At 35.6% G+C, this 17,304-nt stretch overlaps 3 pseudogenes; 2 read left to right on the top strand and 1 right to left on the bottom strand.

Moving 5' to 3' along the window:
- The first annotated feature begins 4,018 nt into the window (after window positions 1–4,018).
- Window positions 4,019–6,039, top strand: LOC120150562 (annotated as a pseudogene).
- Window positions 6,040–7,709: 1,670 nt separating this feature from the next.
- On the top strand, window positions 7,710–10,649 carry LOC120150380 (annotated as a pseudogene).
- A 972-nt stretch (window positions 10,650–11,621) lies between these two features.
- LOC120150561 lies at window positions 11,622–17,107 on the bottom strand (annotated as a pseudogene).
- Between the last annotated feature and the right edge of the window lie 197 nt (window positions 17,108–17,304).

Raw genomic sequence — 17,304 nt, 5'->3', positions numbered from 1 at the left:
ACGAACAAATTTACTTTCAACCAAAAGACAAAACAAAGACAAATACTAACTTCACAGTGTTAAAGAATACACAGTTTAGCAGAATTGGCAGCAACCGAATATATTTCAACCAAAAGACAAAACAAAAGACAAATACTAACTTCACAGTGTTAATAAACAGTTTAGCAGTATTGGCAGCAACAGAATAAATTCACTAAGCAATCTAAGTGAAATGGTTAATCTAAGTGAAATTACGAGTAAATTTATCATCAAGTTAAATATGGAAAATCTTAAACTTACCTCGTTGCGTAGAGTATGAACCTCATTCTGCAACAATACTACCATCTCACGTAGAGCGGCAACCTCACCACGTAAAGTAGACACCTCCACACGCCATACACCATCGTTATCGCGTAGAGTACCGATCTCCTCACGCAAGGCATTAACCTCATCACGTAACTCCCTTGACTCATCCCGTGGAGGTGGAGGTGGAGAACAGGGAGATAGAAGTCGTGGCATCTTTGCCGGTCGCCTATCATGAGGTGATGGTGGAGAAGAGGCTCGATGATGTGACGGGATAGGTGATGGCTCTCGTTGTAGAGGTGTATAGTCGGGTCGATCAGGTGATGGCTCTGGGTGAGGTGATGGCTCTCGAAGTGGAGGTTGCTCATCATTCGTGCCATCAAGAAAACGTTGACTAGCTTGCCACCAATCAGTGGCAAGCTCAGCCTATGTGGGTGTCAGTCTCATTAATGGAGTGTTGGCCTCCTAAAAATATAAAAACTCAAACAAAGTTAAACGTCTAGTATTAATAACTTGTTTATATATGATAGTATTTGTGTTAACTTACATTATTTATTGTCGCGTATGGTATTAAGTATTCCCAATCCAACAGACGTTTTCTCTTCCAGGAAATAGCCCTAGGAATATCATTTGAGGTTTTTAATGCATATGTCCGCATGCTGGGGAAAGTCTCGAATATCCAAATCTACAAATAATATAATAACAAACATTAGTAATTGTTAAATAATTAATTATAATTTTGAAAATATTATATAGAAATTCTTACCTTAAAGGCCCAAACAAAGCCTGACAAAGTGTATTTCGACCCATCGCCCCACAAACTTTTGCGGTCATCAAAGGCAGACGACAACTTAGTCCAGGTAGCTTTCCATATATACGAACCCCACGGAAACAGATTCCATGCATTTAGGTCCTCTACCAATAATATTAGCTCCTGAGGAATAGGTTGTCTGGCCTCTCTGCCTAAAAAGCCGGCATACAAAAGTAGTAGAAGGCATACTCGGACAACATCGACGTCATTCATCCGAGTAAAACCATATTTCTTATGAAACAATTTCTTCAGGTCGTCGACGTGTAAGTTCGGCTTCTCTATTGACTCATCAGGAAAAACCCTGGATAACTATGATGGGCGGGTGATATGACGAGTGTATCGGCCTACATCATCGTGTCTGAATTGTAGACCAGTGATTAAGCAGAACTCCTTCCGCCCAAAACAAGTATACGCCGGTGGAAAATGAAACCATATCTCTTCCTCACCACGTTGTATACTATCGGGTAGATCGCTAGTTATGGTCTGAAGCCACAAAAATTAGCATATCCACCCGGATGCTGTACTCTCAGCCATGGCCCGAAGCAGGTTTCCTCAAACAATTTTCTTTGTGCAGGTGAAAGCTTCGAAGCAATTGTAGTGGCTAGGCTAACTTTATTCCTTAATGTCAATGAAGCCGAAAAAAATTTCTACAAAAACAATAAACATACCAAGTTAGATATACCAAAAATTACACTGTGAAGATATACCAAAAACAATAAACATAAATAGTAGTTTATTCTTGAAACTAAAATTTGCAACAATGTTTTATCTTTTGGTTGAAATGAAAATCGCAACGAGAGAATGAAAATAGCAACACGGAAATGACTATCGCAACGAGAGAATCGCAACACGAAATGAAAATCGCAACGAGAGAATCGTAATGCGATTTTGGTTTCGCGTTGCGATTATCTCGTTGCGATTCTCTCATTGCGATAGTCATTTCCGCGTTGCGATTTTCATTCTCGAAACTATTCTTCTTATGCATTACTTCAACCAAAAGACAAAACAAAGACAAATACTAACTTCACAGGGTTAAATACTAAACAGTTTAGCAGTATTGGCAGCAATCGAATGAATTTAATAAGAAATCTAAGTGAAATGGTTAATCTATTATTGAAATTACCAGTAAACTTATCATTATTTTCAATATGAAAAACCTAAAATAATGCAAAAATTTCAAAATAAAAATAATTAAAAAAACTAACCATCGGAGGTTGATTTTCCATTTCTGAATGATTGTGAGGGATTTCTGACCGTGAATGGTTGTGAGGGATTTCGCCGGTGATGGGGACGAAAATCTTCGGAGATGGGGACGAATTTCGCCGTAGAGAGTGAGAGATGGAGATGAGACTGAGTGTTGTGATTTTAGGTTTGAGGTTATGAGTTGCGATTATTGTGGACGGTTCAGTTTCCGATATATTAAGAAAAAATTCGTGTTTGGAATTTGAAAAAAAATACGCGTTAATACGAATGGCGCTATGTAAATCGCATTGCGATAGTCAGATTCGCATTGCGATTTACGTATTCGCATTGCGATTTTCCTAATTCGCATTGTGATTTACTTAATCGCGTTGCGATTTACGTATTCGCATTGCGAATTATGAAAATCGCAACGCGAATACGTAAATCGCAATGCGAATTAGGAAAATCGCAACGCGAATTTGGGAAATCGCAATGCGATAGTCAGAATCGCGTTGCGAATCTGGAAACTAATTTGAGATACCTGAGATCGCGTTGCGAATTATCGATCGCATTGCGATTTAGTTGGTCATTTTGGCAAATCCAAAAAAAAGTTGGTTAAAATCGTATATTATAAGGCATTTTTGGTCACTGAGGTTATTTTCTCTTAAAACAATTTATTTTTTTAAACATTAATATAAATAATAATATTTTTGCAACCAAAATAGAAACACATTGGATGACCAACTATGAAATCTACCCTTAATTCTTTTAACAAGTTGAAGCAATTAATCTTACTTAAGTCTTCGTAGGGAGAAGACACAACCCACTTCTAAAATGTAAAAATAGAAAACGCAAAGAAGAAACGTTAAGTAAATGCTTAATTCCTTCCATTACCCCGTAATTAGTGGGTCATATACTTGAGTTCGAACGACACTTAATTCTTCAACAAGCAGTAGTGCACAAATCCCCAATTCATAATTTTGATATTGTTTATATTATTGCACTTCCTATATAATATATATTACTATATAGTTTCACATTTTTTTTAAACTTATATCACACAATTGGTGTGATGAAGTTACATAATTCATGGAAAAGAAAAGAAAAAGCAACATTTCATACAAACAACCTATGCAAGAATTTCATTATGGTACACTTTTTAACTAACTTCATACATGCATTACATCCATATTATAATTACATATGACACGTTAGGTCGTATTTTCAAATTTTCTCAAATGCTCCATATCATCTGGTCAATTATGATTTCATGATATTGATTACTTACAGACTCACGTGATCTATTAAATTTATTTATCTTATCCATCTACGAATAGTCATCATGGTCCTACATCTGACATCGACACTAAAGTTCAACATATAAACTTCTATGACAAGTAAAATAAAGGGTTTCTTCTTTCCTGATCTTTTTTATTGTCAAGATTATCGATTAATCGTCATTCAACGACCGACTCTTCACTTGGGTAGAATAAACCACCAATGACCAATATACCTACATTATTCCCATCAATAATTAATTAAATAAATAAATCGGTTGCGAACTATGCATATTCTTTTACCAATAAATAAATTGCAAAATAAGTAATTAATTTCACTCTATGGTATCAAAATGGAATTCTCAAATCTAGAGAAACTTAAATTTCAAGAAACCTCTTGAGGATTTAACTCATATCAGATCGCCCATGGATTTCAGATCCATTCTTTTTCCATTGTAGTTTTCAGCTTTCCACTCTAGTCCCAATGTCTTCTAAAACTCCATTTCCCCCAAAACTTCAATATCTATCTCTTGGAGCTTCATGCATAGCAATAGCTATTTCAACCATTTTGGTATTGCTTTATACAATCTTGTATAGCCAGAAATGCAGCCAATCTTTTGTTCCTTTTAATGAACTCAAATGGTCCACTTCAACAGATGATATGAAATTTGCCACAAATATTAGCCATATCAAGTTCATATTGGCCAGTTCCCAGAAAACATTGAAATCCAGAAAACCATACATTGAGTCCTGGTGGCAGCCAAATGGAACAAGAGGGAACATTTTCTTGGACTCACCTCCACCAAAAGACTTCCTCCCTTGGCCTTCAACTTACCCTCCATTCCAAGTCAATGAAGACGTCAAGAAATTAAGGGTATACCCTAAACTCGTTGTTCCGGCTGCGGTCCGAATGTTCCGTTCGATCCTCGAAACGTTCTGGCTCGAGGACGACCAGAACGTGAGATGGTATGTTATGGGAGATGATGACACTGTGTTTTTTTGTTGAGAATCTGGTTGAGGTACTAGGGAAGTATGATCATACTAAATACCATTACACCGGGATGACATCGGAGGCGGTTAAGTCGAATTTCGATTTCTCGTTCGATATGGCTTATGGTGGAGCTGGTTATGCTTTGAGCTACTCGTTGGTGAAAACACTGGTTCCAATCATCGATGATTGTATTGAGAGGTACCCTTATTTGCGTGTTAGCGATCAGTTGTTGTCTTCTTGCTTAGCTGATTTAGGCGTTGATCTCACCCATGTAAAAGGTTTTCACCAGGTAATCTGAATTGTCTCATAATCAATATTTTCTAAATAATTAGAGTAGTTATGTCATGCAACCGCCTAACCTAAAGTTAACTTGTGACATTTTAACTTATAATGTTATAATGTCTAACTTAAAAAGTTGTACAATTGAGAATAATTTTGGTTACATCCGAGAATATTACATTGCAACGGGTTTTAATCTAAAATATTACAAGTTTACTCTAAAAAGTTAGATAATTGATAATAATTTCAATTAGAACTAAGAATGTCTTGATGTTAATCTTTTACGTTACAATCGAAATAAATATATAATTTATATAATTTGTTACGGAGAATATAATACTTTCGGCTTTGAATAACTATTTTTTTTGTCTAAAATGAAAAGGTGAGGATAAACCCAATACGAATTAAGTAACCAAAGATTCATATGAATTAATTTGGAAAATGCAGATCGATCTCCTCGGCGACATATCAGGCCTGCTATCATCTCATCCACAGTCACCTCTTCTCTCGCTTCACCATCTCGACGGAATAAACCCAATATTCCCTTCCAAGAACCAATACGAATCGATAAACCATTTGATGAAAGCTGCGAAATTCGACCAGTCTCGTCTGCTACAGCAAAGCATCTGCTACCACAAGCCGACCAACTGGTCTTTTACGGTCGCCTGGGGTTACTCGGCTCATGTTTATGAAACCGTGATGCCTCGGAGTCTACTAAGGAAACCACTCGAGACGTTTCAGCCTTTCAAGAAATCCGCTAGGCCTCCCTTTTACATGTTCAACACGCGGTTGCCTTGGGTAGATCCCAGCTGCCAAGCTGCTCATGCCTTCTTCTTGGTTGAATGTTCAAAAGTTGGGGACCAAATTAGAATAAAAATCATAGTTTGGGGATAAAATTGAAATATTAAAAAGTTTGAGGACTAATTTAAAATGATAGTTATAGTTTAGGGATGAAAATGAAATATTTAAAAATTTAGGAACTAATTTAAAATTATAATCATACTTTGAGGACATATAATACAATTAACCCTGTTAATCAATATCTTTAGAAAATAAAAAGAATGTTGAATTATAATAATAATAATATGTCTTATTTATTAATTAATTACAGGAAGCAAAAGTAGAATGTTGCGATCTGGAGTACGTGGATGGTTCAAACTTCAAATGTTGCAGATATCAAGTTGAGGCCTTGTATCAACGGAGAAGTTATTGCCTAGACCGACAAAAATCCGTAAATTATTCATTGAAAAACTAAATCAATTTTTCATACTTTGTTTTTTTTCTTTATTAATTTTTCTTTTAATTTCTTATTAAAATTTAGAATGTAAGTTTTAACTGCACGAACTAAGCGGGGTCAGTGGTTAAAAGAATAATTATTATTCTTAGAGATCTTGAGTTCAAGCACTAATAATTATAAGATATTTTGATCGTTTATTGTCAAATGATTGAAATTATTTGAAATATATACTATCACTTATAATCACCCTAGATTAATAAAAAAATGAAAGTGTTAACTTTATGAATAATAAGATAAATATTTAAATTATTAAACTTTTAATTTTACACCATTTTTTAAATTATGTTTGGAGCAACAGAAAATTGAAAAGAAAATAAATGTAAGTGGTGGTGCTTGGAAGAACAGAATATTAGGAAGGAAAGAAAAATAAAACGAATGAAGATTTCTTTTTCAATGTATAAAATAGCATCGTTCAATTTGCGCGAAAGAAAGAGAACAAAATTGAAACAATTTTAAAAGATGAATTACGCATTTAGTTACTTAATTATTCTTATGGTATCGTTTTGGTCACTTAATTATTTTCTTAAAATTACCATTGAACTTATATTTTTATTCTATTTTGGTCACTCGTTGTTAAGAAATACACATAGAAATCCTGGCGTCACATTTTTTTTATTTTTTAAATGATGACGTGACATTATCTTATGATGAGCAAATTCATACCAAATTTTTCATATTTTCAATTTAAGTGTGAGAAGTCTCTTATCGAGATTGGTTTGCGGCAAAGAGTGACAGAGACACGATTTTTATAAAACTCGAAAGATTCTTCTCTTCAGACTTACTAGCAACAGTGGTAAAAAAAGAACATTGACTAAACGGGGATGATGAGATGAATCCAACGGTGTCGATGATGACACTCACAAAAACTTGAACGAAGATAAAATTAACAAAAATCGAAATGGGTGGGAGAGAGGGAAAGAGAGACTATGCGACTGGTGAATGGGAGGGAAGAGAAAAAAAAAGGAAAAGAAGAGAAAATCGGCATATAAATACCCTAAAACTATGGCTAATCACATTATTCATTCCTGTACTTTTAAAGAAAATTATAATCAAATACTGAAATTCCATAAAATGTCAAATTGTCTCTTAATCTTAAAGGCTTGAAAATTTAACCCCTATTTTGGGGTGACAACATCATCATTGAAAAAATTAAGAAATATTGTCACTTCATCAGTTATGTTTATTTTTTAATAGCGGGTGACTAAAACGCAACATTATGTATATTTTGAAAAAAAAATTAAATGATCAAAATGAAACTAAAGTGATAATTGGATGAGTAAATACATAGTTTATCCTAAAAAATATTATTAACCATAAGTTTTCAAGTATTAATGGCGGAACTGGAGCGTACATGCTTAAATTCATCAACCTAAGAAAAAAAATTATCTAACCCTATCCCACGACCACAAGATTAAGAGCCTTATACTCTACCAACTGAGCTAGACAGATAATTTTTATTCATCAACCTAAGACTTGTCCAAAATCCAACCATCAAAGCGAGCGTTGTGGAAAAGAAGTCGCTATCGGAGACGAAGATAAGAAAATGATGCAATTCCCAGCCACAAAACAGAGCAAGAACCCCCCCCCAAACACCAAAAAAAAAAGGAGAACAAAGCAACTGAAAATGAGCAGTGGAGTTGGAAAGACGGTGTGTGTTACAGGAGCCTCTGGTTTCATCGCATCATGGCTTGTTAAGCCGCTTCTACTTCGTGGTTACACCGTCAAAGCCTCGGTTCGTGACATCAGTGAGTTTGTTTTTCCGTTACCATCTGAATTCCGATGCTTTTAGACGTTTCAATTGTTAATATTTTGTTCATAGATGATCCACGAAAGACACAACACTTGCTTGCACTTGAAGGTGCTGAGAACCGGCTGAAGCTGTTTCAAGCAAACCTATTGAAAGAAGGTTCCTTTGATCCTGTTGTTGAAGGCTGTGAAGCTGTTTTCCACACAGCTTCGCCCTTTTATTTTGATGTCGTGGATCCCCAGGTTGATATTCAATTCTTTCATATGTGATTATAAGGTAGTATTTATTGATAATTTTTTCTTAATCATTAATAATATATATTATCTTCGGTTCGAACTTAAGATTTAGAGAAAAATCTTTTTCTTAATTATTGAGGCCGCTTACGTTTGTACAAATTATCACTTTGTCCTTGTTCTTTTTTAAAAGCATTTTACCTCCCCAACGTTTTAATTTTTTGTCTAAATACTTTCATGTTGGAAAGAAACCATTGGTTGACTAACATTCAACTCATATTATTTTCGTGATATTTTCGCATATAAGTGAATGTTTTGTTTGTGACATCAGACGGAATTAATTGATCCTGCCGTGAAGGGAACACTGAACGTTTTGGAGTCGTGTGCTAAGAACCCTAGCGTCAAACGAGTGGTATTGACATCTTCTATAGCAGCAGTTGCATATAATACAAAACCTCGTACTCCAGATGAGGTGGTTGATGAAAATTGGTTTACCGATCCTCATTACTGCAAGGGCTTAAAGGTCTGCATGTGGTCTGATGCTGTGTGTGTATTGCTGCGATGTTTTTTATGGAACTTCAACATGCTATATTGGAATAATTATGGAAAAAGTAAGCAAGAGAGATTCTAAATATTTATGGCAAAATAACAACCTCAGCCGGTTTATAGTCTAGGTGGTTACAAGTTAGTAGAGGTGAGCGTTTGATCGAGACGAGCTAAATTTTTTTTAGTTGTTCGAATTGACAAGTCATATTTTATAAATCAAAGTTTATTTAAATTTTTTTAACCAAGTCGATTTATTCGAGTTTCTGTTTAAATTTAATTATAAATATTTATAATATTACCATAATATTATAAATATTTATAATTAAATTTAAACAGAAACTCGAATAAATCGACTTAGATATTTGATTTCAATTTAAACGATTTTTTAAAACCATATATAATACATATATATTTATTCGAGTTGAGGTACATGACTCAAACTTAAAAATTAATCCACCGAATACTAAATATTTTAAGTTATTCGAGTTCTATTTTATAACTCGACTCAAATTTAATTTTTTTATTTGAGTCGAGTTTATAAAATTGTGAGTCGAATCAGTTCGAGTTGAGTAAAAAATATTAGTTTTTCGAGTCGAGTCGAGTTTTATTCAATCCTACAAGTTAGTATATGTTCATAATTTTTCTAAGTCATTAACAATGCACATACACCCTGCAAACGTAGCTGCTCGAACCTTTTATCATCGATATCACTTAATGAGTTCAAATTTCTCATTTTAATTAATTAAATAATGTTTCTTGCTTAATTCCTTTTTAATTCAGCTTTGGTACACACTCTCAAAAAACAATGGCAGAGGATTGTGCATGGAAATTTTCAAAGGAGAAGGGCATTGACATGGTTGTCATAAACCCAGCCACGGTAATTGGCCCTCTTTTACAGCCAACACTTAATACCAGTGCTGCAGTGATTTTAAACATAATTAAAGGTATTTTTTGTTTCTCAATTCATTTTAAACACTGCACTTCACATACTCTTTCCTGATGGAGATTCTAGCTGGATAGTGTTAAATCTTGGGCATCATTCCAGTGATGACTTGGAAAAGTTTTAGTTTTGGATAAAAAATGCATTTAAGTTCTATGTAATCTTGTTCATTCAAATCATACCTACTGTGTGGGGTCGTATTTTCAATTGTGTAGATTGTGGACATAACGTGTGATATTAAAATCCCGATCATACAATAACTATTTCATACGACACTGATACGATTATATAACGACCGCTATTCTAATAACATACTGTTATTTAAATCCTTGATCACATCTACCTACATTACTCATAACTTCTTTTATCATCTGTTGTTTTCTGCAGGAGCAACATCGACCTTCCCAAATGCAAGTTTTGGTTGGGTCAATGTTAAAGATGTTGCAAAGGCACATATCCAGGCATTTGAGATTCCATCAGCTAGTGGAAGATATTGTTTAGTTGAGAGAGTTGCACATTACTCTGAAATCGTCAACATCTTACGTCACCTCTATCCTTCTCTCCAACTTCCTCAAAAGTAAGTTATTTACACGACATAATGTCAAAAAAAATACTTATAACATTTGATTAAATGGTCATTTTGATTCTTATTTATTCTTATAGAGTATTTTAACCCTCAACATTTCATTTTAAGCTAAAAGAATTTTTACTTTTAACTAAATAGTCATTTTAGCAAAGCCATTGAACGACCTTAATAGTAAAGGGAAGTATTGTTCTCCCTAAAAACCCCAGGTTCAACTAGTTATATCTACAAGGGTGTTTGCGTTTGTGGAGTTTATGTTGCATACTCGATGTTGGGATATATGCTTAAGTAGTGCTTGTTTGAATAAAAAAAATTATCAGATGCGCGGATGACAAGCCTTTTGAGCCAACGTATCAGGTGTCAAAGGAAAAAGCAAAATCTTTGGGCATAGAATTCATTCCTTTGGATGTGAGCCTCAAGGAAACAGTTGAAAGCCTCAAGGAAAAGGGATTTCTCTGATTTTTCGAGGTCCCACTATTAGCTTCTTGTAGACTATATTGTAAAAATGTCTGCTTGCTTGTTTTCTGGTTTCGATGAGAATGGAGAATTGTGGGAAGAATTGATAATGGTAAAATAAGCTACCGAATAAGACATAGATTGTAAGTACCTGAAAATGTATATGATTAATTATAGGTGGATGAGAGTTTCATGAACATTATATGTAGGGGTATAAATGAATCGAGTTTGAGCAAAAAAAATTATGTTTATGTTCGTTTGTATATCATTAATTATAGGTGAATAAGAGTTTCACCGAATACTCTGTTCATTTTATCAACATTTATTTCAAATAATGTCAAGTCTTTTGGTGAGCTTAATAATTCTTTCGGGGATGCTTTTATGTCTGCAATGTAATGTTGCACGACGCTTCTGGTTCTTTCTGTCGTGGATTGATTGATATAATATCTGTTATGTCTACAATTACAATAAATATCTAAAAATTTTAGGGGGCGACCGCCCCTACCTGCCCCTCTAGGTCCATCCCTGGTTACCATACACTTTCATTGTACTTCAAACATGCATGTTGGACTGATATTTTGAAACCTGCATCTTTACATGCTTCCTTTCTTGGATCCAGATGACAATGAATTTGAGGATGTCGACATAGTACAACCGAACGATGTTTACCAATCTCGGTGACATGGATGGTAGAAATCGGTGAAACCACAGTCTGATCCGAAAGAGGAAAGGAAAAGCTCATAGAAAGAAGATTTATCACCGCAGGCATGTTGCAGTCCGTGTTATTTCATTGTTGGCTGTTTTGGGACCATGGAACATAACTTTTACAGAGTAATTTCATGTAGTAAGCTTCGCCGAGAAACGACATCATCTGCAGGGAAATTCGTCCTCCTTGCCGATGGATGGAGTTTAAGTCTTAAACTTAGTGCATTCATCATTATTGTTGACAAAACTTGGTGCCATGCATATATAAACTACACAAAATTTTCACTCAAGGGCATCTCCATTTGGCATGTTCATACAACAGCCTAATACTACACAAGAGCAAGAATTTACATGTATAATCTACAAACCATGCGTCAAAGAAGAAATGGGAAAACAATTTTTATTTTCTTTTTGGTTTCAGCAGTTGATGCCACATTGTGTGGTGTCTGGACCCTTGGTTTTCAACACGAACGGATCGGTTCGGACCCAAAGCAACAAGAAGATTGAAGCCAACAACACCGACCAAATAATGACAATGGTGGGTGTCCTGTTCTGCCTCCCCATTAGACCTTTAAGGAATGGATAGAGATGGACAATGACCTAGAAGGAGAAGAAGATCTTCCCAAAAAGAGGCCCCCATGATTGGCAACCATTGTTTATGGCACTTGAGATGCCTGCAACTACTCCAACTAGGTTTATTATTAGCACAGTTGTTGGAGGAAATAGGAGGATTGTCCATTTGAAGGTGTACAATTCTCCAAACTCCTCATCATCTGTTGCCATTAATGTAACCGTGAAGTTGGTGTCAATCCCTGCTAGAACCTTGAGCTGGCCTTGAACAACAGAAATAGATGTTCTGAAATCCCACCAATGACCCAAAATTGCTCATTTCTCCACCATTCCTCAATGCTCACTCCACTCCACCTTAGCTCGAGAATACTGGTTGCAAAGATCGAAAGAAACAAGGCGATGAAGAACAGGCTGGCAAACGTGTTTATCTGTCACGGAAGATGATAGACAACTTGTTACAAATTAGCAGAAAGATGTTTAAATCTTTAGGGTTAGAGTTGACCATTAGTTTATTTACTTAATGGTAGCATGATGAATTTGTCTGTGAGCAAATAGATTGCTGGGAGCTGAACCTTTGAATGCAGGCAACTTGGGAATACAATATATCGACCTCCATCCACGGCAGAGCATCTTGAAACCAGTTAGGATATCGTCAGTGATTGAGCCATAAATCCAACTAAGCTGGCTCATACACAAGGCACAAGAAGGTTGAGATTGTTAAGGGACAATCCAACTCTAATCAATAAGAGATGTCATTTTCAAGCTTGTTGGATGTACCTCTCTACCCCATTCAGTTTTGTCTTCATAACCTCAACTGATGACATGAATGGCTTCTTTAAGCAGTGCTGCAGGGCTTGAGGAAGGAGGCACACCACCTTGGTCCATCAGGGTTGAAGTTACAAAAATGGCTGACTGTCCAAATTTCTTTTCAAAGTTCATCTGGGACATCAGTAACTCCTTATCATCCTCCACTGCTGTTTCACAAATATATATAAAATTCAGGGCAAGTGAGGTGAAGGAAAAGTAGATAGGTGAAAAAACAAGAGGATAGAAAAATGTAATCTGAACCACCTTCTCGACTTGGTCCATTTTCGTTTCCACCATTCTTCGAATACCTTTTATCCTTCTTGCGGCGTCCGAAACAAGGGCAGCAACCACAACTTATGATCTTTGGGCGCTTAGGACCCTTGGGGGGTCATAGCCATAGAGAGCTTGCCTTCTGAAAACACACCCCGTGCCAACATATACCGGGCCTTGAATACCATCTAGACCTTTCATGTTAATATGCAGAAACCAGAGAAAAAAGAATAAATTTTTTATTCATTTAATGTGTAATCTTAGTGTATATTGTAAGCATAAAGCCCTATTGGGACATCTCAAAGAATTAGGAATGGCGCTTACATCAAGGAAAATTGTGTTTCTATTGGCATATCGATCATGCCTTTCGATACCATCGGATCATTGAGGGTCCATCAAGAAACACATTGCTTCTCTTATAGCCATACTGTTGTTTATATAATTGTCACAATCCAAGTTCAGCATAAAAGGAGCATTCGTAAGCACCTCAGAGACGCGAACCTGAAATGTTTTGCATAGAATTAGCATAATTATGAAGGAAATGTCGCATCTCGATTTTAGGACTAAATCGAAAGTTTTGTTAAACTTAGTGTTGGTTGGTGAATTTTTGAAAATCTAAGGGCTAAGAGCGTAATTAGTTCATTAATATTAGGGTATTTTGAAACCCATTCCCCTTCCTTTTCGTTTTTCCCATTCTTGCCGCTATCGGGAAGTTCTACAGTACGACACCTTAATATAAGGCTAAAATAAGGCGTTAACGGTTTTGTTATTGTTTAAATAATAAAACCGGTAAAAAATTACCTAAAACATCATTTTTTTTTTCATTTTCGATCATTTTTAGAGCCTAATAATGTTTCCGGTAACGTCTTTTTTTAGTTATATATTAAGGTTGCCGCAGGTGAGCATTCCCGCTATCACTCTCTTTCTCTCTCTCACAATCTTTTGGTTTCAAATTTGGTCTTTTGTCAATTCGTCATTGTCTAGACCGTCGTGATTTTTACCTCCAATGTCATTGTGTTCATTTCGTCGACCCCGTTCGTCTAATGTTCTTGGATTATCTTTGGGCATCATCGTTTACAACTGGTGAAGGTTCGAATAAACAAGTTTCGTTAAAACCTCATCTCCTCAATCTTTTCGAAAAACTAACATTTGTGATCATGTCTCTTCTCATTGATCTTAGGTAGAGTCCGACTACCCTCGTTGAGCTCAGTTTGATTCCACTCACTTGTCTTGAGATGCGTATTCCCATTCCACAAGACCTAGTACTATGGATCATGGGAAGCGTAAGGTTTAATGGGTTTTGAATAGCTACTATAGGTTTGTCTCCTTTACCCGTTCGATACCTTTAATAAATTTTATGTTGTTGTATTGTATGATATTATTTGTAAGCAAGATTGTATTCTGATTATGGTCATCTGAAATATGTTTAACTTCTGATTGAGGTGTATCATTTTTAATATGTATATTAATTCATACTTGTTTCTGTATGGGATCATATTTTTATCATGATTCCGCATGAGATTAATTCTCGTCCTGTTTCTGTTTGGTATCCTTTGACACACTGAGTTTTATAGCTCACTCTTTAGTTTCTGTATTTTCAGATCTATCAGAGTTTTAGGATTTTTTATTGGTAGTTGGAGGATCGACTAGTAGCACTATTACCTGTATATTGTATGAACGTTTTCAAACTATGTTTTTATTTTCATTATTCCTTAATACTATTATTATTATATTTGAGATTTTGGGATATTGCATCTTATATTATTTTGAACTTTAATCTTGAATTATACTTAATTTTATGAACTCATTGTTATTTAAAAATTGTATAATTTCTGATAATCTGAATTGGTGTGATCTTAAAGATTCGGTCGTAAAGTTCAGACCGAATCTAAGAGCTTACATTACAGAAGTTATATAGTGCTGTGATTAGAAATTTACAAGGGAATTCATGTCACCGGCTTTCTTGTGATGCAAGAAACCAGGCCTTTTCTTTCAAGACACATAAGGCAAGGAAGCTCGTTTCCTTCAGTATCATGACCTCCAATTTGACCGAGAAATACTTGAATTCCAGGGTGATCCTTTATATTTTTTTTCCGGCCACGGTGTACCATCTTGCATGATTCACCCCTCTGTTATTGAATTCTTCATATTCTCTCTGTTACTCACCAAAGAAATTCATCAACTTTAACATAAATTAACTCACTGAGCTTAAACATAGAATTATGAAACCGAGAGTTCATACAAACCTTCATAGCTCGACGCTCCTTGACAAATGTGGGTTGGACTTTGTCCTTGAGATAATCAATCTTTAATGTAAAGTACATCTCAGGAGCTCTACAGGAAATTTCTTATAGAATGGAACCCATTTTTTAGCAAATTCAGCTGGTTCCGACAATGATTCGAAAGTAAGCATGGATGCACCATCATCAGAAATTTCACAAGAGATCTTGTCCACTGGATAGTCCATGGCTAAGATCAAAAGAACCGTATTAGATTTAACAAGAGGGGGTTCCTCCGTGGGATCTACTGTACTGACAAAGATATCAACTAGAGCAAGCATGTTGGGTTCACCTTCCCTCTCATACATGCATCAACCATTGTGAGTTTTGGCTATGGGACTAAAGATAACTTAAACAGTAGACCAATTGATGACCACAGTCATAGCAAATTGATTCCATATATTAGATGTTTCACGAGAATATCTGCAGAATCTGTATACCTAAGGGAAAGGCGGTCGAGATAGGTCTCACGATCAAAAGGGAGCCACTTAGGGAACTGATCAACGATCCACGAAAGGCAAACCAGATTTCACAGATCACAGAAGTTAGCCACAGTCCAATTGCATCATGCACCGGTTTATAATTTGATAGCAGAGAAAGAATGCCAGGATAACAAGACGAGCTACAATCACCAAACGATAAGGATTGAGCTTACTAGATGCTATTGGCACCTTCCTTAACAGTGGTTGCCTAGCTTCATCAAGCCTGCAAGGAAGTTTGCTTGAGAAAATAAATTACTGTAAAACAAAATTTTCACATGCCACACACTACAAAAAAATACTTACATTGACATGTCAGGGTCAGAGGCATCATCACCCTCAGGACCCAGATTCCCTTGCTGCATTTTCCAATCATCCGTTCTCTCTTTCCATGCGTCCTCCCTCTTTCTTTTCATCCCATCTTGCAGTTCCATCTGTTTGCAAGTTATTATGCAGTAATGAGACTTTGTAGTATATAGAGAAGTTGATTTAAATAAGAGAATGTTAAGAAACATACCAGGTTCAGACATGGGATATGGGTGCAATCGTTTATGAAGAGAAGAATTCGACAATTGTTCGCCATAAGAAAGAGCACCTCCTATAGGGAATTCCCCACTTACTGGTCGAGATTGAGCACCAGTTATAACTGGTGGAATTTGAAGACTTTCATCATCTTCAGGGCCTCTTCCAACCATAGCTCATCTTCCTATGAAGAATCGATTCTACTACACTCCTATGTTTGTTCTGTTCGTTGTCGATGTTGAATTCATGTTTGATATCATCCACATTCTCCTCTTCTTCATCCCCTTCCACCCTAGGACACCCTTAGAGACGCTTGTATCTAGTTTTGCACCGAGGACACTGTTGAGTGCCTTCCCTCCTTTCATATTCATAGTAAGGCCTACAAACAGGGAAACCACACTCGTTACAAGCCACAAAGAGATCTCCGTCGACCGTCAACCCAATGTCATCGCCACAAATCTCGCAAACTTAATCATCAAGGTTCTTCAGAGGCTTAGGCTGCAGGCACCCAAAAAAAAACACACATTTCTCAAGTGAAACAAATTAAATATTGGAGTATCTTCTTCGTTTCCTTGCATGTATTTTACCTCTTCGTGGCCGTGAATTAATACATGTAAAAGATGAATACGTAGAAAGATAAAATTTACAGGTAACCAAATTTAATCGTTTTAACATGATTAATACATTTAATGTTTTCGACAACATTCTTGTTACACCTTCCCAAAGAAAATTTTATAGTGATCGATGATGAATCTAAAAATATTTTTAAGATAAACGCACGTATACTTGTAATATAAATTTTTTATATAATGACCAATTATAAGACATAATTCATTACAATCATAATCCATCTTTTCAACAATTCTCTAAGACAAAAATAAATAAAATATAGTATATCTCTATAATAAAAATAAAGGTTTTAAATCATTCCAAATAGTGTGATCAGCTGAGCATTTGGCATGGCAACAAAAGACTTGCACTATTGTTAAATGTGAACTTCAATCGAAAAATGTCATATTTACCATCAAAATAATAAAAGCTTGAATAT

The sequence above is a fragment of the Hibiscus syriacus genome, unplaced genomic scaffold, assembly GCF_006381635.1.
Source record: "Hibiscus syriacus cultivar Baekdansim isolate YM2019G1 unplaced genomic scaffold, ASM638163v2 tig00111022_pilon, whole genome shotgun sequence".
NCBI classification, from domain to species: Eukaryota; Viridiplantae; Streptophyta; class Magnoliopsida; order Malvales; family Malvaceae; genus Hibiscus; species Hibiscus syriacus.
Note: the sequence above shows the minus strand (reverse complement) of the source record. Positions and strands in the feature narration are given on the sequence as shown.